General features: G+C 51.5%; 2 pseudogenes; one reads left to right on the forward strand and one right to left on the reverse strand.

Annotated features, from left to right (window-relative positions):
* The window catches only part of LOC135405243 (zinc finger protein 850-like), a 419,536-nt pseudogene that overhangs the window by 307,499 nt on the left and 87,698 nt on the right, over positions 1 to 24,339 (reverse strand).
* Positions 11,905 to 16,848, forward strand: LOC135405533 (ribosomal oxygenase 2-like; annotated as a pseudogene).

Here is a 24,339-nt window from a genome sequence, read left to right on the forward strand (position 1 = left end):
TCATTTGGTGGGGCAGCCTGGGCACTTCTTGGGCAGCAAGACTTTCTGTGGTGGCACCTTTTGTCTGGCAGGAATCTTCATTTGGATTGAAGTTTTCAGGAGGTGGGACCGGCCATAGCAGCGCAGGGCAGAAAAAAAGGAACAGCAGCTCTTTCCACCAGGAAAAAAAGGCTGGAAGCTTTGGCTTTGAGGTGCAGATGTTGGGGTAGCCTGGGCACTTCTTGGGCAGCAAGAGCTTTCTGTGGTGGCACCTTTTGTCTGGCAGCAATCTTCAGTTGGATTCAATTTTTCAGGAGGTGGGACCGGCCATTGCAGCGCAGGGCACAGAAATGGGAACAGCATCTCCTTCCACCAGGAAAAAATAGATGGAAGCTTTGGCTTAAGGTGTAGTTCGTGCAGGCGGGGAACTTCTTGGGCAGGAAGAGCTTCCTGTGGTGGCACCTTTTGTCTGGCAGGAATCTTCAGGTGGATTCAATTTTCCAGGAGGTGGGACCGGTCATTGCAGAGCAGGGCTGAAAAAAGTGAACAGCAGCTCTTTCCACCAGGAAAAAAAGTCTGGAAGCTTTGGCTTCAGGTGTAGATGTTGGGGCAGCCTGGGCACTTCTTGGGCAGGAAGAGTTTTCTGTGGTGGCAACTTTTGTCTGGTAGGAATCTTTATTTGGATTCAATCTTCCAGAAGGTGGGACACGCCATTGCAGCACAGGGCATCTAAAAGGAACAGCAGCTCTTTCCACCAGGAAAAAAATGTTGGAAGCTTTGGATTTGAGGTGCAGTTGTTGGGGTAGTCTGGGCACTTCTTGGGCAGGAAGACCTTTCTGTGGTGGCACATTTTCTCTGGCAAGGATCTTCATTTAGATTCAGTTTTTCAGGAGGTGGGACCGACCATTGGAGCACAGGGCAAAAAAAAAAGGGAACAGCAGCTCCTTCAATCAGGAAAAAAACTCTGGAAGCTTTGGCTTTGAGGTGCAGTTGTTGGGGCAGCCTGGGCACTTCTTGGGCAGCAAGAGCTTCCTGTGGTGGCAATGTTTGTCTGGCAGGAATCTTCAGGTGGATTCAATTTTCCAGAAGGTGGGACAGGCCGTTGCAGTACAGGGCTGAAAAAAGGGAACAGCAGCTTTTTCCACCAGGAAAAAAAGTCTGGAAGCTTTGGCTTCAGGTGTAGTTGTTGGGGCAGCCTGGGCACTTCTTGGGCAGCAAGAACTTTCTGTGGTGGCACCTTTTGTCTGGCAGGAATCTTCAGTTGGATTGAATTTTTGAGGAGGTGGGACCGGCCATTGCAGCGCAGGCCTGCCAAAAGGGAACAGCAGCTCTTTTCCTAAGGAAAAAATGTCTGGAAGCTTTGGCTTCAGGTGTAGTTGGTGGGGCAGCCTAGGCACTTCTTGGGCAGCAAGAATTTTCTGTGGTGGCACCTTTTGTCTGGCAGGAATCTTTATTTGGATTCAATTTTCCAGAAAGTGGGACAGGCCATTGCAGCACAGGGCTGAAAAAAGGGAACAGCAGCTCTTTCCACCAGGAAAAAAAGGCTGGAAGCTTTGGCTTTGAAGTGCAGTTGTTGGGGCAGCCTGGGCACTTCTTGGGCAGCAAAGAGCTTTCTGTGGTAAGACATTTGTCTGTCAGGAATCTTTATCTGGAGTCTATTTTGGATGTTACTTTGACCTATTCATGAGTGGGCTAAAAAAAAAAAAAATTAGCAGCCCTTTCCCTCAGGAAAAATAGTCTGGAAGGTTTGACTTTGAGGTTCAGTTGTTGGGGCAGCCTGGGCACTTCTTGGGAGGAAGAGCTTTCTGTGGTGGCACCTTTTGTTTGGAAGGAATCTTCATTTGGACTGAAGTTTTCAGGAGTTGGGACCGGCCATTACAGCGCAGGGCAGAAAAAAGGGAACAGCAGCTCTTTCCACCAGGAAAAAAAGTCTGAAAGCTTTGGCTTCAGGTGTAGATGTTGGGGCAGCCTGGGCACTTCTTGTGCAGGAAGTGTTTTCTTTGGTGGCACCTTTTGTCTGGCAGGAATCTTCATTTGGAGTAAATTTTTCCAGGAGGTGGGACCGGCCATTGCAGCGCAGGCCTGAAAAAAGGGAACAGCAGCTCTTTCCACCAGGAAAAAAAGGCTGGATCCTTTGGCTTTGAGGTGCAGTTCTTGGGGCAGCCTGGGCACTTCTTGGGCAGTAAAGAGCTTCCTGTGGTGGCAACTTTTGTCTGGCAGGAATCTTTATCTGGAGTCTATTTTGGATGTTACTTTGACCTATTCAGGAGTGGGCTAAAAAAAAGGGAATTAGCAGCCCTTTCCCTCAGGAAAAATAGTCTGGAAGGTTTGACTTTGAGGTTCAGTTGTTGGGGCAGCCTGGGCACCTCTTGGGCAGGAAGAGTTTTCTGTGGTGGCAACTTTTGTCTGGTAGGAATCTTTATTTGGATTCAATCTTCCAGAAGGTGGGACCGGCCATTGCAGCGCAGGGCATCCAAAAGGGAACAGCAGCTCTTTCCACCAGGAAAAAAAGGCTGGAAGCTTTGGATTTGAGGTGCAGTTGTTGGGGTAGTCTGGGCACTTCTTGGGCAGCAAGAACTTTCTGTGGTGGCACCTTTTGTCTAGCAGGAATCTTCATTTGGATTGAAGTTTTCAGGAGGTGGGACCGGCCATTGCAGCGCAGGGCAGAAAAAAAGGAACAGCAGCTCTTTCCACCAGGAAAAAAGTCTGGAAGCTTTGGCTTTGAGGTGCAGTTGTTGGGGCAGCCTGGGCACTTCTTGGGCAGCAAGAGCCTCCTGTGCTGGCACCTTTTGTCTGGCACGAATCTTTATCTGGAGTCTATTTTGGGTGTTACTTTGACCTATTCAGGAGTGGGCCAAAAAAAAGGGAATTAGCAGCTCTTTCCATCAGGAAAAAAAAGGCTGGAAGGTTTGACTTTGAGGTTCATTTGGTGGGGCAGCCTGGGCACTTCTTGGGCAGCAAGACTTTCTGTGGTGGCACCTTTTGTCTGGCAGGAATCTTCATTTGGATTGAAGTTTTCAGGAGGTGGGACCGGCCATTGCAGCGCAGGGCAGAAAAAAAGGAACAGCAGCCCTTTCCACCAGGAAAAAATGTCTGGAAGCTTTGGCTTTGAGGTGCAGTTTTTGCGCAGCCTGGGCACTTCTTGGGCAGGAAGACCTTTCTGTGGTGGCACATTTTCTCTGGCAAGGATCTTCATTTAGATTCAGTTTTTCAGGAGGTGGGACCGGCCATTGGAGCACAGGGCAAAAAAAAAGGGAACAGCAGCTCCTTCAATCAGGAAAAAAACTCTGGAAGCTTTGGCTTCAGGTGCAGTTGTTGGGGCAGCCTGGGCACTTCTTGGGCAGCAAGAACTTTCTGTGGTGGCACCTTTTGTCTGGCAGGAATCTTCAGTTGGATTCAATTTTTGAGGAGGTGGGACCGGCCATTGCAGCGCAGGCCTGCCAAAAGGGAACAGCAGCTCTTTTCCTAAGGAAAAAATGTCTGGAAGCTTTGGCTTCAGGTGTAGTTGGTGGGGCAGCCTAGGCACTTCTTGGGCAGCAAGAATTTTCTGTGGTGGCACCTTTTGTCTGGCAGGAATCTTTATTTGGATTCAATTTTCCAGAAAGTGGGACAGGCCATTGCAGCACAGGGCTGAAAAAAGGGAACAGCAGCTCTTTCCACCAGGAAAAAAAGGCTGGAAGCTTTGGCTTTGAAGTGCAGTTGTTGGGGCAGCCTGGGCACTTCTTGGGCAGCAAAGAGCTTTCTGTGGTAAGACATTTGTCTGTCAGGAATCTTTATCTGGAGTCTATTTTGGATGTTACTTTGACCTATTCATGAGTGGGCTAAAAAAAAAAAAAATTAGCAGCCCTTTCCCTCAGGAAAAATAGTCTGGAAGGTTTGACTTTGAGGTTCATTTGGTGGGGCAGCCTGGGCACTTCTTGGGAGGAAGAGCTTTCTGTGGTGGCACCTTTTGTTTGGAAGGAATCTTCATTTGGACTGAAGTTTTCAGGAGTTGGGACCGGCCATTGCAGAGCAGGGCTGAAAAAAGTGAACAGCAGCTCTTTCCACCAGGAAAAAATGTCTGGATCCTTTGGCTTCAGGTGTAGTTTTTGGCGCGGCCTGGGCACTTCTTGAGCAGGAAGTGTTTTCTGTGGTGGCACCTTTTGTCTGGCAGGAATCTTCAGCTGAGATAAATTTTTCAGGAGGTGGAACAAGTCATTGCAGCACAGGGCTGAAAAAAGGGAACAGGAGCTCTTTCCACCAGGAAAAAATGTCTGGAAGCTTTGGCTTTGAGGTGCAGTTCTTGGGGCAGCCTGGGCATTTCTTGGGCAGCAAGAGCTTTCTGTGGTGGCAACGTTTGTCTGGTAGGAATCTTCAGTTGGATTAATTTTCCAGGAGGTGGGACTAGCCATTGCTGCGCAGGGCTGAAAAAAGGGAACAGCAGCTCTTTCCTTAAGGAAAAGAAGTCTGGAAGCTTTGGCTTCAGGTGCAGTTATTGGGGCAGCCTGGGCACTTTTTGGGCAGCAAGACGTTCTGTGGTGGCACCTTTTGTCTGGCAGGAATCTTCATTTGGATTCAGTTTTTCAGGAGGTGGGACCGGCCATTGCAGCGCAGGGCTGAAAAAAGGGAACAGCAGCTCTTTCCACCAGGAAAAGAAGTTTAGAAGCTTTGGCTTCAGGTGCAGTTATTGGGGCAGCCTGGGCACTTCTTGGGCAGCAAGACTTTCTGTGGTGGCACCTTTTGTCTGGCAGGAATCTTCCTTTGCATTCAATTTTTCAGCAGGTGGGACCAGCCATTGCAGAGCAGGGCAGAAAAGAGGGAACAGCAGCTCTTTCCACCAGGAAAAAAGTCTGGAACCTTTGCGTTTAGATATAGGTGGTGCAACCTGGGCACTTCTTTTTTAGCAAAGGTATTTCTGTGGTGGCACCTTTTGTCTGGCAGGAATCTTCATTTGTATTGAATTTTTCAAAAGGTGGGACCGGCCATTGCAGCGCAGGGCAGAAAAAAGGGAACAGCAGCTCTTTCCTCCAGGAAAAAAAGTTTGGATCCTTTGGCTTCAGGTGTAGTTGATGGGGTAGCCTGGGCACTTTTTGGGCAGCAAGACCTTTCTGGAGGTGCGACCGGCCATTGCAGAACAGGGCAGAAAAAAGGGAACAGCAGCTCCTTCTACCTGGAAAAAAAGTCTGGAAGCTTTGTCTTGGAGGCGCTGTTGTTTGGGCAGCCTGGGCACTTCTTGGGTAGCAAGAGCTTTCTGTGGTGGCACCTTTTGTCTGGCAGGAATCTTTATCTGGAATCTATTTTGGGCGTTCCTTTGGCCTATTCAGTAGTGGGCTAAAAAAAAGGGAACAGCAGCCCTTTCCCCCAGGAAAAATAGTCTGGAAGGTTTGGCTTTGAGGTTCAGTTGGTGGGGCAGCCTGGGCACTTCTTGGGCAGCAAGAGCTTTCTGTGGTGGCAACTTTTTTTGGATGGAATCTTCATTTGGATTGAATTTTCCAGGAGGTGGGACCGGCCATTGCAGAGCAGGGCAGAAAAAAGGGAACAGCAGCTCTTTTCCTAAGGAATGAATGTCTGGAAGCTTTGGCTTTGAGGTGCACTGTGTGGGAAAGTCTGGTCACTTCTTGGGTAGCAAGAGGTTTCTGTGGTGGCACCTTTTGTCTGGCAGGAATCGTCATTTGTATTGAATTTTTCAAAAGGTGGGCCCGGCCATTGCAGAGCAGGGCTGAAAAGATGGAATCAGCAACCCTTTCCCCCAGTAAAGAAAGTCTGGATCCTTTGGCTTCACGTGCAGTCGTTGTGGCAGCCTGGGCACTTCTTGTGCAGCAAGAACTTTCTGTGGTGGCACCTTTTGTCTCTGAGGTGTTTGTTCCCTGTTAGCAAGTCCCTTATGGCGTCAATCACAGAACACTGGGACTGCTCACAGGGCATGAGGAAGGAATACAGCAGCAGTGCGGAAAGAGGAGGTAGAAAAATGCATTCCTGTATCTAATATACTTCCTCAGTTAGAGAAATTGCTAATCTTGTCACATGATTTGTACTGGAACCTTCTAAGGATGTACTTTTGCCCAGACCCTTTGCTCCAGATGTGCCAGCTACACCAAAGGAAACCAGAGAGAATCTCAGCAAAGCCAAAAATCAGCTCTTATGGCACTTGGCACTCTATGGGGTTTAGCACTGGAGCTCAATCTCTCTGGGATGGCTGGTCCAGAACAGTTCATTTAATGAATGGTGCTGTTGCTGAACTTCCCTGGGCATGTTGCAATTGGCTACTGAGGCTGAAAGGTTTCCTGTAAGGATTTTTATCTTTTGAAACTACAGGCTGAATTTGAGGGATAAACTCCAGTATTCTGGAAGTGGAAAGTTGATAAAACAGAAAAGACTGTTTCTTCTACAACAGATTTGAAATAGTCCACTTGTAAAAATCACAAAGCTTGAAGCCTACTCAGCAGAGCTCATTCCTCATCTGCACTGATCATCAGCAACTGGACTCTCTCCTATTTCAGGGTCTCATCTGTGTACACTGGATTAAGGCCTCCTAACTTCTTAAGAAAAGTAGTGTTATAAGCTCACAATTCTGGCAAGGTTTCCTTAGTAGATGGGTTGAAAAGCAAAACTTTGTTGCCATGACCAACAAATGCAGAGCCCAAGGTTGTTTGTGGTGCTAGCTTTGCTCCACTCTCTAATAACTTCTGTCCAGATCAGTGCTGGCAACAAGAATTCCAGGTTAATGCTTGTTTCATTTTTCAGGTTTTGCATTTCAAGAATGGGGAGTTGTTATTGGAAACTCTGCCATGGCTGTCAGTAACAGCCTCGGAAAACAGTTTGTCTTATTTCTGAGGGAGAAGTTTCCAACCCAGCTTTAGAGTATGCAAATAGCTGAATGACTTGTTGTACAATTGGAAATAAAAATCAATACATTTGCTCTGATTAAGGTCTTAACTTATATTTGGCTAAAGAATTCTTTTCTTGATACCTTCTTTAAAAAATAGAACCCACAAGCAGAAAGGTGATCTCCTAAAGTGTTGTAACCATTTAAGTCCACCTGTTGCCACACAACAATAGCATGCCAATATCACATCCAAAGATACAGAATCTTACAGAGATACACACAAATATATACCTATACATATCTATGTATGTATATCTATCTACCTATACATATCTATACATATCTATACAAATACACACAAGAAAGTTTGGGGTTCCTGATGAGAGTTCTACATGGGTAATGAACAGCGGACTGGTTTGATGTGTCATACAACTGTGGGGACCATGAATGTAAGCTCTGAGCTTTGATTTATTGTCCTGGTTTGTAACTGCCTGCATTCCCTTTGGGGGGAACACAGGCCTCTATTTTGCACGGTCTGTTTTGTTTTACTTGGCAGTGTAGACTAGGGGCAGAAGAGTTTTTGGAGCCAAACAGCTCGATGCAGATTCAGTTCCTTTAGTGGTGCCTAAAACTCAGGAGCTGGACTCCCCGGTGCCGGTGGGACCCTCCCAACTCAGCACGTTCCATGCTTCCATCAAGTCCAACTGTCAGCCCAGCACTGCCCCAGCAACCCCCAAACCACTAAAGCGTGTCAGCCATGGCCAGATGCAGGCGCCTCTGAAACACCTGCCGGGGTGCTGGCTCCGCCCGGGCAACCCATTGCAGCGCCCGAGCCCCCCCCGAAAAACACAGCCAGAAACCTTTCTCCAGGAGCTGACCTGAAGCTCCCCTGCCTCAGCCTCGGGCCACGTCCCCCGCTCCTCCCAGCGCAGGCTCCTTTCCAGCAGCCCCCTCGGCAGAAGGCGGCTCAGGGCTCCCCTCTGCTCCCCCGGCCGGCTCCGCTCCGGCCCCGCTCCCGCCACGGCCCCGCTCGGCTCTGCACGGGGAAGGAACGCGCCCAGCCCCGGACAGACACCCCCGGGGGCCGCGCACCGGGGGTCCCTGCCCATGGGTCACTTGCCAGGGGTTGTTCACCGCGGGTCATTCACCGGGGGTCCCTCCCTGGGGTTCCCTCCCCAGGGGTCACTTACCGGGGCTTCTTCCCCGTGGGTCGCTCACTGGGTGTCACTTACTGGGGGTCGCTCACCGGGGGTCGCTCACCAGCGGCCACTCGCCGGGGGGCCGCGCACGGGGGGTCCCTCCCCCGGGGCCGCGCACCGGGGACCACTCGCCGGGGGTCTTGGGGCCGCTGCCCGGGGGTCGCTGCCCGGGGGCCGCTGCCCGGGGGTCGCTGCCCGGGGGTCGCTCAGCAGCAGCGCTCCCGCTCCCGGCCCCGCCCGCTCCCACCCAAACCCCACCAACCGCCCCTCTCGGCCCCGCCCCCGCCCCGCCCAATCCCCGCCTCGCCCCGCCCACTCCGCCGCCTCCCATTGGCTGCGCACGTTCGGCCCTGGAGCGAGGAGCGCGCGGGGAGCGTTGCCTGGAAACCGGCGAGGGAATCCCGGGAATCCTCGGGGCGCCGGCGCTGCCCCCCCACTCCTGGAGCGAGCGGCCGTGCCCGCCCGGGAGCGGGCACTCAGCGCCTGGCTGCGGCCGCCACAACGGGCAGGGAAGCAGGCGCCCGGAAGGCGGGCTTCGGGCCCCGGGCAGCGAGGAGCCCTGAAAAGAACAAAAGTGTTGAAAGAGAGGGAACTCATCGCACCATCACAGAACATGCTGACCACAAGGAGCGTCGAGTCCAAGCCTCTGCCCGGCACAGCACCGACCCCAAGAGTCACACCGTGTGCCTGAACTCTGCCAGCCTTGGTGCTGTGACCACTGCCTTGGGGAGCCTGGTCCAGTGCCAACCACCCTCCGAGGGAAGAACCTTTCCCAAATATCCACCCTAAACCCACGTGAAAAAACCCTATTTGCAACCAAAAAAAAAGTTTCTATTTTCTTCCTTCCCCTTCTCCTTATTTAGTGTTTACACAGCAGTACTGCAGTGCCTACTGGCTCAAAACTGAAATACTTGAAGTCCTTGCCGTATAGGCTGGATTTTGTCCCTTAGGCAGAGGCTAATCTGCCTGCAGTCCACCAGGACTGCCAGAGCTTGGGGAAGGATGGAGGCTATCGCAGGACGGAACAGAGATGCGGAGATATTCCCTGATATTCTACTCTAGAGGCGGCTCAAGAGACAGCCCTGGAGTTGAAGCACTTGCCTTCGTCACTGGACGATCTTGTCCAGCACCACCGGTCAGATGTGTGGGGTTTATGTCCCACAGCAAATTAAAAACACCACAGCCATTATGTAAATGTGTATTTGTTTGAGTATTCACCCTGATGGTGTTCAGGCAGTTAGGCTGAGGTACTTTGTGATTTTTGGAACAGAAATAACATCTTTTAATGGTGTCTGTGACCGGCTGAGGTGCAGGATGTGGCCTCTCTATTTTTAGCATCTGCTGGTACGCCCATCTGTAGTGAGAAAACATCCTGTGAGTGTAAATTTAGGTGATGCAACCTTTTAAGTCTGGAGAACTACTTCCTTCTTCAAGCTTGCTAATTCTCATGAAAGAAATAAAGAGAATTCATGACAGTGACCTATTTTTCACTTTGAATATCCCAACTATTGGTGAGCATTTACATTAAAATATTTGAAGTTTAATAAGTTTTGCAAAATGTCCTGGATGTTGAGGGATGTAGTGATGAACTCAGAATTAGAAAGTGAAGATTGTCTTCTTTTTTTTGAAACTCACAGGCCTATGAAAAAAAAGCTTTCTAAAGAAACTTAAATTCTTTTATCTAATTTGTACACATTTCTACAATTAGGACAGCTGCAGGCTCACCCCTGGCAAAATCTCTCTGCTGGTAACCCAGCCACATGCTGATTAATCCTTATTTCATGTTCAAGTGACCATGATATTTTGGTCAGCTGGCGGACAGAGCGGAAGGTGGTAAAGGAATAAGGACTTTAGAGCAGCGTTTGCCTTTTTCTCTCCTCATCCCCCTTTTCTATATATTATACTTGCCACTTTCTCTGCTCAGCACACAGGAATTTGCTGGATGCATCCATGAATGCAGAACCCACTGGAATCACGACATTTGTTCCAAAGGATCCAGCTAGTGCCAGGGAAGCAGAAGTTATGACTGTGTAACAACCACACTGTGAGAGGAACAAGACTGAAAACCACTTTCCGTAAAGGGAAGGATTTGAACTGGTGTTGGAGATGTGCAAGGCTCTGTTATTCTCCCTCCTTAAGTTGTTGACAGGACACAGTCCCCTCTCTTACCTGCCATTGAAAGGTCCTTCTAGTTACACTTATGGCAGTGTAACTTTGTACCAACATCAGCCGTGCACTGTAAGGCTGCTGAGGTTTCCAAAATCCACCTTTTTTATTTCTGCTAGTTCTGCTTCGTATCCTTCAAGCCAGTACACAAGAACAAAGCTTCAGCAAAGCCTACCTACATTTTCTTTTGTTTCTGACATCATTAGCCAACGTAACCAAACCATTAACAGGCATCTAAAAATATTTCTGGAAGTTTTCACGTGCTCGGTGAGGATTCCAAAGTTTTCTTTGAGGGAGACTCAGGAGACTCTAGAAGAAGATTTTTGGTCCAGGAAAAAAAAATAAATAACGCAGCTGAAGCCCAGGCACCGTTGTATGAAGCAGATTGATTAACCTTAGTGCTGCTGCGTTCCACTGAATACCCACTGGAATGACACTGGAATGCCGCCGGATTTCCTACTGGCCGCCCGGAAGCGGCTCCTCCCGTGACTCCCAGCGCGGCAGGACCGCCTCCCGCTTCCAGCCGGCACATCCTGCCTGGCCTCGCCTCCCCCCTGCCCGCCCCGATCCATCCCGGCCCGCCCCGATCCCACGCGATCCTCCCTCCTGCCCGGGTGAGTGCGGGGCCGCGGGACGGGAAGGGGCTGGATGGAGGCGGCGGGAGCCGGGAGGGGGTGCGCTAGGGACACCGCGTGTCCCTCGGAGCCGCTGTGCCCAGGCGGTATTCCCGCTGTGCCCGGCGGTATTCCCGCTGTGCCCGGCGCTATTTCCCGCTGTGCCGGGCGGTATTCCCGCTGTGCCCGGCGGTATTCCCGCTGTGCCCGGCGGTATTCCCCCTGCGCCCGGCGGTATTCCCGCTGTGCCGGGCGCTATTCCCGCTGTGCCCGGCGGTATTCCCGCTGTGCCCGGCGGTATTCCCGCTATACCCGGCGGTATTCCCGCTGTGCCCGGCGGGATTCCCGCTGTGCCCGGCGGGATTCCCGCTGTGCCCCGCGGTATTCCCACTGCCCAGGAGTTAGTGGGCCAGCAAGGGTGTCCTGCTGCACAGAAGAACTTAGTGCTGCATGTAAATACCAGAACTGGAGTTTAAGTTTCAAAATACGGGATCTGTGTAAATAAAAGTATCTCAACAAATTGATAGCATTTCCTATCAAATGGGTGTAGGGAGTAGAGCTGTCATTTTTACTTAGAAATTATGGCATCAGCATGTTCAAACTTCTCAGGTGTTGGCTTTCCAGACTTGCACAGTTACCTACCCTTACTTGATTTTCCCCTTAACTTTCCTGAGAATTTGGCAGCCAAACCATTTGTAGATCAACTTCTTTATTTTTGCATAATGGTACACAATCATACTATCTGCCTGGGAAAAACCAAGTAAATGACTTCCAGCTTTAAAATGAAATGTCTGTGCTTGTATGAAAGAATTCTTTTTGTTCTACATAAACAAAGTTTGACAGCTCGACAGGACTGAAAGCAGAATCTTGGCCTTTTAGTTCTTAAACTGGTCAATTTTACAAGTTTTAAACTTGTAAATGTAGTAATTCCAGAGCATCAACAGGAAGGCCTAACAATGTTCCCTGTCTTCTGTAAACTGTTAATGCTTTGGAGCAAATAGTGAGACTGAAACCAGAGCTGTTCCCGGGATACTCTGATATCCCACTGGGTAGGGTAAGAGTTGTTGCTCTGGGCCCGTGAGCTCTTGAGGTTGTGTTGCTGGTTGATTGTTTTGGTCCTCTCTCCTCTTGAACAGGAACCATGCCCAAGAAAGGAGGGAAGCATGCTGAAATGGGAAAAGAAACACAGGCACAGTGTAAACAAGCAAAGCTGGAAGCAGCTTGTTCTCCCCCAGTCCTGAGTTTTGAGAACCCAGAGAGCCTCTTCGGGAGCTTGATCTCCCCCATCAAAGAAGAGGTGTTTTTCAAGGAGTACTGGGAGCAAAAGCCACTGCTCGTCCAGAGCAATGATCCCCTGGTGGCTGCTTACTGCCTGTCCCTGTTCCAGCTGTCAGACTTGAAGGAGCTGTGCAGCCAGGGCCTGTACTATGGGCGAGATGTGAATATCTGCAGTGTGTGAATGGAAAGAAGAAGGTTTTAAATAAAGAAGGCAAAGTGAATTACATGCAGCTGAAGAAGGATTTTGACCAGAAAAAGGCAACAATACAGTTTCATCAGCCTCAGAGATTTAAGGTGGGATTGTTTCACTGGATATAATTGATGCTGGCTTAATAATGTGGTGTGTTTTGCTTGAGTTGCACTAGACATGGCTTCATCTCTGTCCCCAGGGGAAGTGGTTGACATTGATGACCTGCTGAAATCTTTACATGAGCTGTATTAAAACACAGTTTATACTTTTGCACTGTCCATCATGTTTCACTGCTCTGCAGTAAGAACAAAATCTGATTCATGCTATAGTATGTGTAATAACATATTCTTTTTAAAATTTTGCTCTGTCACATAAAAGTTTGGAAACAAAAACAAATGCACAAAACTGATGATTAGGCATCTGTGCTTAAATTATCCCTTCTGCCCCACTGTTTCCTTGTGCAAACTTTGTGGCTTTTGAGCCACTTCCCTTTAATGGAGGGTAAGGTGTGAAACCATGTGAAATATTTCCAGTGTTCTTGCCAGTGAATTGCACCATGGAAAGGTACCAGCCCATTTTAGCTGAGTGTTCTCAGTCCTTGAGTTTGAGAACGAGACAGTGGTGCTGCACAGTTGTGTAAAGGACTTGGATTCTTGGAGGGGCTTTGATTCAGGTAGTCTTGAAGGTGTCAACACAATTGAATTGTGAGGTGGACCCAAATAAGATCCCAAATACAAGCTGAGTTCCAGGTATAGTGTTCCTGGCTGCTGTCAGCTTTAATGGCCAAGCTGCACTTGTGTGGATCTGGTACTTGGCACGTTCTGCTGTTTCCCTTCGGTGCCTTGTCTGTCACATGTGGGGTGTGGATGAGTCAAGTTTGGTTTTGAATATTCCCAAATGATTGGAGTAACTGGTGAAAGGTCTCTAACCTTTGTATGTTCTCTCTGGTGAGAGAATGCAGGTCCTGCATGTGCTTCTTGTCTTATGGTGTTTTGCTGTTTGTGGGATTATTTTCCTCTGTTCAGCCTTGTCTGTCTGGTTGTGCAGCCTAAAGATGGCACAGGGAAGAGAACAAACCCAGGTTGGGGCACCAGACTTTTTGGCTTAGCAATGACTCTCACGGCAGATCCCCTTTGCATCTCCAGTGCTCTCCTTCAGGAGAAACACTGGTACAGAGCACCTTCCTTCCCAGCCTCTGTGTCCCTGATGTGATCATTCTTCCCAAGCCATGGGGAGGATGTGGGCTGGGCTTGGCTGAGCTCTTCAGCAAGTAACAGCATCTTTTTTTTTTACAGGAGGAGCTGTGGAAGATTCAGGAGAAGCTGGAGTGCTACTTTGGGTCTCTGGTGGGGTCCAATGTTTACATCACTCCCCAGGGATCCCAGGGCCTTCCTCCTCACTATGATGATGTTGAGGTAGGACAGCACAACCTTGCCTGTGAAACTGTGCATGGGCTTTTGCTGATGGCAGTGTTTGCTGTTGTGTGTGTGCTTCTAACCCTCCCCCCCACTAAACATTATAGAAAAATGTTTTTTTTTTTTTATTTGTGTTTCCTTGTAGTCATTTTTCTTACATATTTTTGCTGAAAATTTACTAATAGTAATATCTAATCATAATAGCATGTAAACTGGGTTTTCCAGACCTGGTATTTCCATTAGATAAAAAGAGAAGTTTGTTTTCACAGCTGCAGAAGCTTTCTAGCACCTGTTTTTTCATTTTCACTTCATTCAGGCCCCGAGAATTTACAAGTCCTTTTTCCTTTATTAAGTACTTGCTCTTTCTTCAGCTGGACTGTAACAGCAGACTGGTTGTGCTTGTTGGTCCTGCTGTTTTTAAGAAGTTACTGATATGATGAATTCCTGTGGTCCAAATGCATTTTAAATCAGCTTCTAAAAGAAACATGCAAATATACACTGTGTTATAAAGAAAAAATTGGACTATCCCACTTAAACCAAATCAAAAAATCCAATCCTTATATGTGTATTTTGCTTTTATGTATATATGTATATTTCCATTCAATACACCTGGAGTTTCATTTTCCTTATGCTTGTTATTCAGCAGCCTCACATCCAGCATTTCTAACTCATGCCATCTACCCCCATTGGGCACCCTGTAGAGGTTTCTGATGCTCTGTTGGGGATAAGCCTCTTTCACCTGAAATTTTGGCTATTTGTGTGGCAGATGTTCCTTTTGGGTTAGTTCTCTAGCACTTACTTAAGTGACTGGAGAGAAACAGGGATTTCCAAATGCCTGCCTTAGGATAAAACAGATCCCACTTCACAACTCCTCTGTCTGTTGTCTCTAAATAGAGACAGAAAAATTAGTTCAAATTTAAATTTCTCTGAATTGTAGCTATCTAAAAATTAATGTGAAAGGAATTACTTCCTTATGGGTTTGGATTTATGGTCTTTTGCAGGTGTTTATCCTTCAGCTGGAAGGCGAGAAACACTGGCGGCTCCATAAACCAAGGGTGCCTTTAGCTCGGGAATATGATGTGGAATCAGAAGATAGGATTGGGAATCCCACACATGAGTTCATATTAAAGGTATGAGAATTTCATTGCCTTAGGGGGTCTGGGCTGTGATTGCCAGAAAAGTTAAAAGTGGTCCATTTCTTGAAGGCAGTGATTGTGGCTGTGAAACTGAGGGGAGGGTTTGCACACTGCGAGCACGAGAAATTTGGGTGATAGTTGTCTGTATCCTTTTTTAAAGGTATCCTTTGCTTCTAGTATTTAAATAATGGGCCAAAACCCCCAGTTATTTCTGTAAATTGACTAGTACTCTGCAGGTTGGGCACCCTGACTCCTAGGTCATGTTTGTGGAGTTGTGTGCAGAAAAAACACTGGGTTTGTGTATGGTTATAAAACATTTTTATGCTTTTACATGCTGGCTGTAATCACTCAGGCTAATCCTTCTGTGCACTGAGACTTACTGCTGCACTGAACATTGTCACTGTTCTGGTGAATGAGATTTAAATATTTATCCTTGGCTGATAAAGAAAAGCATGAACCAAACCCCATATAAACTTGCTGTATTAATTGCTCTTCCTTTTTCCAAACGTGAAATTCAAGTGTTTGGTTGGTGGTTGATTTTTGGAATAAAGGGAACATTTCATGAAGATTACTGAGTGTCAGCAGGGAATCTGGTGCTTGTCCTGTTCTGTTTTACCTGCTTTTGAAGTGTTACTTGTCCAGCTGGTGGTGCTGCTCCATGTTGGAATCCTCAGGAGTTTCTCTGCCTTTTGGCCTGTTACGGAGCCTCTCTCTGCTCTTCTCAGTGTCCAGAGCTGCATTTGGGTGTAGGTGTTTTAGGAATAGTGTGACATGTTGGATGGTGTAGGTGTTTTAGGAATAGTGTGACCCATTGGATGGGATGCTGACATCATGAGCTGTGTTGTTTGACAGAGGGGAATATTCAGTCATCATCGTGTACTGGGTGATGCAAAGTCTAGTAAATTACAGTTCCCTTTTTCATTTCTGGAATATTTTGGACCAGACTTCAGTGCCTTTCATTTTTATGGAATAGTGATGGGCTTAAAAGTTATCCAAGTTTTTAATTTATTTTTCTTCTGTTTGCTGTTGTTCACTTCCTGTGACCCATTTCTTCTGGGTGGCTGGTGTCAAAGTTTGGTTGTCTCTTTGTGGCTGCCTCTGAGAGGGGTGCTGTTGTTTGACTCTATTTCCTCCCTAAACATCTTTCTAGAATATTTCCTTTCTCCATCTTTCAAATGAAGAGAATTCAGAACACTCTTGGTTGGTGTAGTCCCCACTCTGGTAAGGAAGGCAGTTTTCTTTGACTGTGCTGTCCAACTCTATAGGTGTTTACAGGACAAGCCACAAGTAAACTTTCATTTCCTTCTTGGAGGCAATTTTATGTGCTTTACACCTTTCTTGTCTTGACTTTCCTTATCTAGTTTTTTTTCAGTGTGGAGTTTTAATTTACACAGGTGAGAAGAAAGATAGGGAGGAGGAGGAGGAAGGTCGTACCTGTTTTTTAAGTGCTTTAACTGAAAATCTCAGACAACAGTATTGTAACAGATTACCATTTTTACACAATATTTGGCTTTTCTCGTGGAATACTAGCCTTTTCTTTTGATGTGATCTGACCAAATCCCCATTTCACTGCTCCTCTGCCAGCCCACTGTGTTGCCAGCAGGTCCATCTCAGCTGCTTCTTTGTCCTCTTCCTGCAGCTCAGTGGGAGTCTGTGTGTTCTGTGATGTTAAAAAGCTTGTTTCACGTTTTCAGCAAATATTGACAGCAGGTTGGAAAGTTTAAGGTTCTGAACTTCTGGGTTAGTGTTCTTTATGTTATTAAAGTGTACATTGCAGGACTGCTCCATTTTGTGATTCTAAAGGATATATATTGTCAGACTGTCTGCTCAGAGAGTATTTTCTCTGACTGCAATAAGGTTTGACCTGGTGCCCTAAATATATCAATTTTCTTGCAGCCAGGTGACTTACTGTACTTCCCAAGAGGGACCATCCACCAAGCTGACACTCCTCTTGGGACCTCCCATTCCACACACGTGACCATCAGTACCTACCAAAACAAGTAATTATTCTTTATCTTTTGTTTTGTGTGGCTTTCCTCTGCCAAGTGATGTGTGTGAGTAGTACAGACCTGGGATGTGGTGAAGTTTTGGGGCTTGGGGGAAGGAGGGGAGCAAGAAGACTGTTGTTGTTTGAAGCAGCCTGTTTGAGAGGTTTTCATGCAGCAAGCTTGATTGCTTTTTAATTGCTTATTTTATTATTTACCAGCTGTAGGCTTTAATGTGGAAAATGCTGCAACTGCAAACTCACTTCTGTATTTAAAAAAATCTCTCATCAGTGGCTGAAGTTACTGTTCATTTCATAGCTCAGATAAAGAGTCATGAGTTACTCCTTTCATCATGTTTTCTCCTGTATTTGATAGTCACCTGCACTAATCTTCTGGCAGATTTGCTGCCAATTCTTCCTTGCAAACATTTTCTGCTTATCTGTGTTTTTTTTTTATCTCCTACTCCATGTATGCAAGTCAGATTTCTTATGACACACTCCCAGTCCTCGTGCCCACACTGTTATCACACAGGGAAATGTTCTTGCCAACCTAATCAGCCTCCCAGATGCTGGGTTTGGAGCCATTGGTCTGAGTTAGGAATTAGGAAGGGCAGAACAAGTTTGGGCATATTCTAGATAACTGTGAGATGAATCTCTAACCACCAGCTGTGCCATTCTGGAAGCCAGGATGGGCTGGTAACTCTTCATCTGGCCACTCCTCCAACATGGAGAGAGGGTTAAGAGGAAGCTGCTCAAAGGTGTCAGTCTTCTTAAAAGTTGGGTTCAGATTATTTCAATTTACACATGTGTTCTTTTCTTCAGAAGGTAAAAAAAAACTAACCCCAAAAAACAGGAGAGGAAAAGGAAAAGCTGCTCTTCTTCCAAGGTTAAAAAGTGGAGTCATCCCCCGTTAAGGCTGTTGGTAATGAAGTGCTGACATCCTGCCTCTGCACCTCCTGTCAGCAAGTGCAGGGAAAACAAGCAGGAGTCCTGGTGCAGGCTGGTGTTCTGACTTGTAGATGGAAGTATGATCTGGAAACATTTCCTTGGCAAATTGAAGAGAAATCCTTGAAAGCAGCTGTGGAGGAAGTGCTGGTGGAGGTGGCACTTCCAGGTATTTTCAGGTTTGTCTGGGCCAGATCCCAGCAGGAGAGAAGTGTGCACATGCGGGATAAGCAGGGCAGTTTGGAAAAGCAGTCCCTTCACAGCCCGGCTCCCCCCAGCTCCCTTTGGGGGTGACCCCCCGCCCCTCGCGCTCCCTTTGGGGTCCCCCCCGCTCTTTCCCCCCCGCCGCTTTCCCGCCGTGCCCGCCCCGCTCACCCGACAGGGCGGGGCCGGCAGGGACGGGGCGGGGACGGGCCGAGCGCTGATTGGCTGCGGCGGGGGCTCGAGAGGCGGGGCGTGCGCAGAGCGCCATGTTGTCTGCGGGGCAGCGGTAGCGGTGGAGGTGAGGCTGCGCTCGGAGAGCGGGGTTCTGGGGATCCGCTCGGGGCTGCGGGGAGCGCGGCTGTGGGTGGAAAGGCTGGAGGGCTCGGGAGGGTTTAGCCGAGGGGTTCGGGGGTTCCCGAGGGTCAGAGCGCGGGGCCTGGAACCCGCGTGGGGGGGGGTGGGGCTGTCCCAGCGCCCTGGCTGCACTGCGCAGGCGCGCAGGCGTTACCCGCCGGCATGACCCGCGACCCGCCATTACCGCACCCGTCACAGCGCCCCCTGCCGGCCCGGCGGACCGACCCCAGGGAAAGGGGATCCCAGTGCCCCCCCCGAACCCCAGAGACCCCCAACACGGAGCACACAGAGACCCCAAAGGGACTGGGGCCCGGGGTCCCCTAAAGCCCAGCAGTGGGGTTCAGGGGATCTCCCAGCCCCCAGGGGAAGGAGTCGTGGGGGTGCCCCCCAAAGTCCGGGGGAGAGATGTACCGCATCCGTGTAAGGGGCTCCCAGTGCCCCTCAGTACGGCCCAGTAACCCCCTCAGTGACCAGCCAGTGTGTCCCAGTGACCTCCCACTGCCCCCCAGTATGGCCCAGTGATGTTCCAGTGAGCACCCAGTAACCCCCAGTATGGCCCAGTAACCTGCCAGTGTCTCTCCCTCTGTCCTGATAATCCCCCAGTAACTCCCCAGCCCCTCCCAGTGCCCTCCCGGGATCCCTCATTAACCCTCTAGTCCCTCCCAGTGCCCTCTGGTTCCCCCCAGTGTGTCCCAGTATCCTCCAGTAATCACCCAGTGCCCCCCAAAGCCCCCCAACTGTCCCCAACGTGTCCCCAGATGCCCTTGGCCTTTCTGTGAGCGTGTGGGGGGGCATTTTTAGGGGTCAAAGAGTCCAGGGGGGGCTCCTGGGGTGAGATGGAGGGTTGGGGATATCAGGGATGGGCTTGGGGCCAGTGGAATTGGGGGTGTCAAGGGGGGAATAATGGCAATGGGGAGGCCCTGGGGACACTGGAGACACCAGGCTTGTCTTGGAGTGTCAAGGGGGAATTAGGAACACCAAGAGGGTCTTGGAGACACCGGGGAGGTCTCAGGACTCACCTGCTCTTGGTGCAGCCCCTCATCTCCCCCCCAGACCTCTTTAACCTCCCCATATGTCCCTTAACCTTCATTTTCCCTTTACTCCCCTCCCCCCACAGATCCCTTTGATGCCCCAATGCCCCCAAAACCTGTTTTAACTCCCCCAAATACACCCAAAAGACCCCTAAACGCCCCCAAATCCCCATCCAAACCCCCAGATCCCTTCAAATCTCCCCCAGCCACCCCCCCTCAACTCCATTCCAACCTCCCCAAAGAGGGGGGCACCCTGGCACCCTGGGACAGGAACACAGTGGGCTGTACTGGGGGCACTGGGCTGTACTGGGAGGGCACTGGGGGGGGCTGAGATGTCCCAGGACAACGTGGCCCAGCTCCAAGAGAGATCCAGGGAGCAGTGAGGAGGTACTGGTCTGCACTGGTCTGTCCTGGTTTGTACCCCCAATCCCCAAAGCCCCTCCCCAGCTCCCCCAGGACCCTCCCGCACCCCAAAGCCCCCCAGGCCCCTGACTTGGTCCTGCTGCCCCTTGAGCATCTGCAGCTGCTGCAGAACCAGGCATTTCATCAGCAAATGTGCAGGTGACCCCAAGCTGGGGGTGTGTTGATGTGCTGGAAGGCAGGAGGGCTCTGCAGAGGGACCTGGCCAAGCTGGATCCATGGGCTGATTGCAAGGGGATGAGGTTCCAGCAGGCCAAGGGCCGGGTCCTGCCCTTTGGCCACAAGAAGCCCCGTCAGCCCCCCGGGCTGGGGCCAGAGTGTCTGGAGAGCAGGCAGGCAGAAAGGGAGCTGGGAGTGTGGATGGACAGGAAGCTGAAGAGGAGGCAGAGTGTGGCCAGGTGGCCAAGAGGGCCAATGGCTGGTGGCCTGTGTGAGGAAGAGTGTGTCAGCAGGAGCAGGGAAGTGATTGTTGGGCTGGAGTGAGCGCTGGTGAGGCCACCCCTGGAGTGCTGTGTCCAGCTCTGGGCCCCTGAGTTGAGGAAGGCCCTGGAGGGGCTGGAGCAGGTGCAGAGAAGAGCAGTGAGGCTGGGGAAGGGAGTGGAGCACAAGTGGTGTGAGGAGAGGCTGAGGGAGCTGGGGGTGTTGAGGCTGGAGAAGAGGAGGCTCAGGGGAGACCTCCTGACTGTCTGCAAGTCCCTGCCAGGAGGTTGGAGCCAGGTGGGGGTGGGGCTGTTGTGCCAGGAAGCAGCAGTAGGACAAGAGGGCTGGGTCTTGAGCTGTGCCAGGGGAGGTTTAGGTTGGATATTAGGAAGCAACTTTTTGTCTAGAGAGTAATCAGGCCTTGGAATGGGCTGGGCAGGGAGGGGGTGGAGTCAGCGTCCCTGGAGGTGTTGAAGGTGAGAGTGGATGTGGCCTCAGTGCCACGGTCTGGGAAGCACGGCGGGGTTGGATCCAGGGTTGGACTTGATGATCTTGGAGGTCTTTTCCAATGTGGCTGATTCTGTGATTCTGTGATTGCCATTCCTATGGCAGCACATGCTTGAGGCTCTATCCCCAGGGTGATAGAGATGTCTGTCCATAACTATCTCCAAGGTTAGTGTGTAAATGTGTGGTGTTAGAAAAGCAGGCTGAGTTGTGGGCTGGTTGTAGAAGGAGAAAGAAGCCCAGAGGCCAGTGCAAGCAGGCAGCCCTCAGCTTGCACATGATGTCCCCTCCCTGCAGGTTCCTGTCCTTGAGCCCAGGCCCTGAGGTGAGGCTGAGAAGTGGCGCGGAGGTGAGCCCAGAGCTGTCCCTGAGGTGAGGCTGAGAATAAGTGCAAGGCAGAGGTGCTGCTGAGGAAGGAGAGCCCTGTGGTGGGGAAGAGAGGCAAAGCTGTCAGTGCCCATCTCTGAGAAGGTGCTGTGTCCATCCCCTGTGTGCCAGGTGAGCTGGGGCTTTGCTGCAGAGCTGCGGGCGCTGATTTGAGCGTCTCCAAGTGCTGAGATGGTGGGCACCCAGGAACACAAACTGTGCCTGGCCACGGAGCCTGCAAGGAGGAGCAGAGACAGCGGTGGCAGTGCGGGGGTCCAGGTTGTCCCTGTGCCTTCCCCTGCAGGCCCTGTCTGTCCCTGCTGGGCCCCTGTCCATCCCCATCAGGTCCCTGCCCGTCCCCCCCGGGCTGAGCTCCCCCCAGGAAGTGCCGTGGAGCTGAAGCTGCTGCCATCCCCCCCCTGCAGCCGCTGCCCCAGCCAAGGGAGCAGCAAAGGCAGGGCCAGGAGCAGAGGCAGCAGCAGGGGAGCCCTGGGGGGGCCGGGAAGGTCTTGTATGGGTCAGGAAAGAGGCGCTGGGCATGAGGCCGGGGCTGTGCTGAGCAGGCCCAGCCCTCACATCCCCCCAGCCAACGCCGGCTGCCCGGGGGGCTTGGGAGGGACCCCCAGCCCGTGTGCCCCACACTGAGCTGGCAGAGAGAGAGCCAAGGGACAGGGCCACGGGCAGGGCCACGGGTGAGGGACAGGCAGGGCCATTGCAGGGCCACGGTGAGGGCACAGCCTGTGGCAGCAGAGCTGCCCGGGGCCGGGGGCAGCCGGGGGTGTTGGTACCAGGCAGTGGTGGGGCTGAGCAGAGCAGGAGGCCTCTTGCAGACCCCTGGAGCAGCCTCCCACTTGCCAGCCCCGCCCTGGTGGGGTGACACTGTCCCCTCCCTACAGGACACTCCCGCAGAACTTTTTTGGGGGGCCTTTTGTGTCTATTCCTGGTTGCTGATTCCTGCTGGGGACCTGAGGGAGCCTCTGCAATCCCATCCATGGGGCACAATCTCCTCTGCAGAGCTTGGCTCACTGCAGACTATGCAGGGAAATCTGTGCTGGCAGCCTGAGTGTGTCACGACTGCCCGCGCTCCCCCCAGCATATTTGGGAGAAGTTCCCACTTCCTGGGCACCCATGGGATGGGGGTCGATTGTTCTCCTGCTGTTGCTTCTCCTCTTTTGGGGGCTCTTGGGGGTGGGCAGGAGGTGTTTTTTGGGGGTGCTGGGCTGGGTTGGGGGCAGAGCCCCGGCGGTGGGTGGGGGGATGTGGGTCCCCACCACAGTGGGGGTTGGTGTTGCTGGGTCAGGCCCCGCCGGCTCCATTGTCAACCCGGTGCCAGCGGGGGGGACACAGCGGGTTTGGGGCCCCCTGGGAGTGCCGGGGGTGGGTGTGGAGCCCGGGAGCTGCCGAGTGTGGAAGGCGGAGCGGGGCGATGGTGGAGCTGGGGGACCTCTGGCACTCTGGAGGGGGGAGCATGGAGAAGGAGGAGCCCCAGGACCCGAGGGAGCCTGAAACGGGGGGTGTGGAGAAGGGGAAACTTGGACAGTGGGGACCCCTGGGATCCCTGAGACAACAAAGTGGAAACCGTGGATAGGGAGAATGTCTGGGAATATGGCACCCCGAAGGTGAGAGTCAGAGGAGAAGGGACTCTTGGGACCCCCAACACCCCAGAGGAGTCAGAGGGTCAGTCAGGGGAGACCCTCTGAACCCCAGAGGGAAGAGACCAGAGAGGAGGAATTTCTGGGAGAATTTTTTTGCGCTGCATGTTCATAGTTTGGAGTATTTTTTGGCTTAACTGTAACTTTTTGCACTTTGGGGGGGCAAGGGTCTTCTTGATATTGTCTGAATCTTGGTGTTTATGGTCACAGGATGCCTGGTGAGTTCTAGAGATGGACTTGGGCAGGAGGAACCCCCAAGCCAACGCACTCACCCCTTGTTTCCCCCCCCATCAGGATTTGTCCTTCCCAAAGCTTGGGCGGATGGAGGAGGAGGCTGCGAGGAAGAGGAAGATGCCTTGGGCCCCCCAGGCAGGTGAGGAGGCAGTCAGTGTCCCTTTGGGCGGGTGTTGTGCTGGCTCTGTCAGCCGAGCATGGCCCCGGCTGCAGGACAACCCCGCTGGCGCCGCCGTCCTGCCGGGGCCGGAGTTGGGGGGATGTCCTTGGCCTTCCCTGTGGGCCGGAGGCAAATCCCCTCCCTGTCCTTCTTGCTTCCTGCTCCAGGCCCCGAGCTGAGGACGGAGAGCCCGGAGGACAAATCCCCCCGTGAGACCCTGGTGGGAGAGGCCGTTTTGAAGGGCTCCCCGGCGCAGGAAGGCAGCGGGGAGGGAAAGGGCCGGAGATCCCCCCGCAGGAGGGGCTCCAAAGCCATCCCAGGGTGCTCTGAGGAGGAAAGAGCCAGCCTGTGCCGGGAAGGCGGCCAGAGCTTGAGGGAAAACTCTGAGCTAGTGGTCCCTGAGCAGCCTCCCAGCAGGGTGAAGCCCTTCAAGTGCTTGGAATGTGGGAAGAGCTTCAGGAAGAGCTCCCATCTCCTCAGCCACCAGCACATCCACACTGGGGAATCGCCCTACATGTGTGAGGAATGTGGAAAGAGCTTCAGGCAGAGCTCCAACCTCCACAAACACCAGCGAATCCACACTGGGGAACTTCCCTACAAGTGTGGGGAATGTGGGAAGAGCTTCAGTGACAGTTCTAACCTGATCCGCCACCAGCACATCCACACTGGGGAACGGCCCTACACATGTGGGGAATGTGGGAAGGGCTTCAGTTGCAGCTCCACCCTCCACACCCACCAACTCATCCACACCAGGGAACGGCCCTACACGTGTGGGGAATGTGGGTAGAGGTTTCAGACCAGCTCACATCTCCTGAAGCACCAGCGGACGCACACGGATGAGAGGCCCTTCCGCTGCACCGACTGCGGGAAGGGCTTCAACCGGAACTTCCACCTCATCACCCACCAGCGCATCCATACTGGGGAGAGACCTTACAAGTGTGGGGAATGTGGGAGGAGCTTCACCCAGAGCGGTAACTTGACCAAACACCAACGGACCCACCAGTAAGAGAAGCCCTTTGAGTTCCCCGACTGCAGGAAGAGCTTTGGCCGCCGCTTCCACCTTGAATGAAGCCCCTGATGTTGAGGCAACCCCTGGAGTCCAGTGACTGTCAGTCCATCCCTTTTGAACACAAAGGGCCAGTCCCCTTTCCCAGGGACAAGTTCTTCCAACAGAACCCTTTTTGAGGAGTGTGTGGAGATTCCTGCCTTGGCTGGGGACCCCCCAAGGTCACTGCTGGAGGTTGAGAGCAGAGATCTCCCCACGAGCATTGGTCTGGGGGAGT

The sequence above is a fragment of the Pseudopipra pipra genome, chromosome W (assembly GCF_036250125.1).
Source record: "Pseudopipra pipra isolate bDixPip1 chromosome W, bDixPip1.hap1, whole genome shotgun sequence".
Classification (NCBI taxonomy): Eukaryota; Metazoa; Chordata; class Aves; order Passeriformes; family Pipridae; genus Pseudopipra; species Pseudopipra pipra.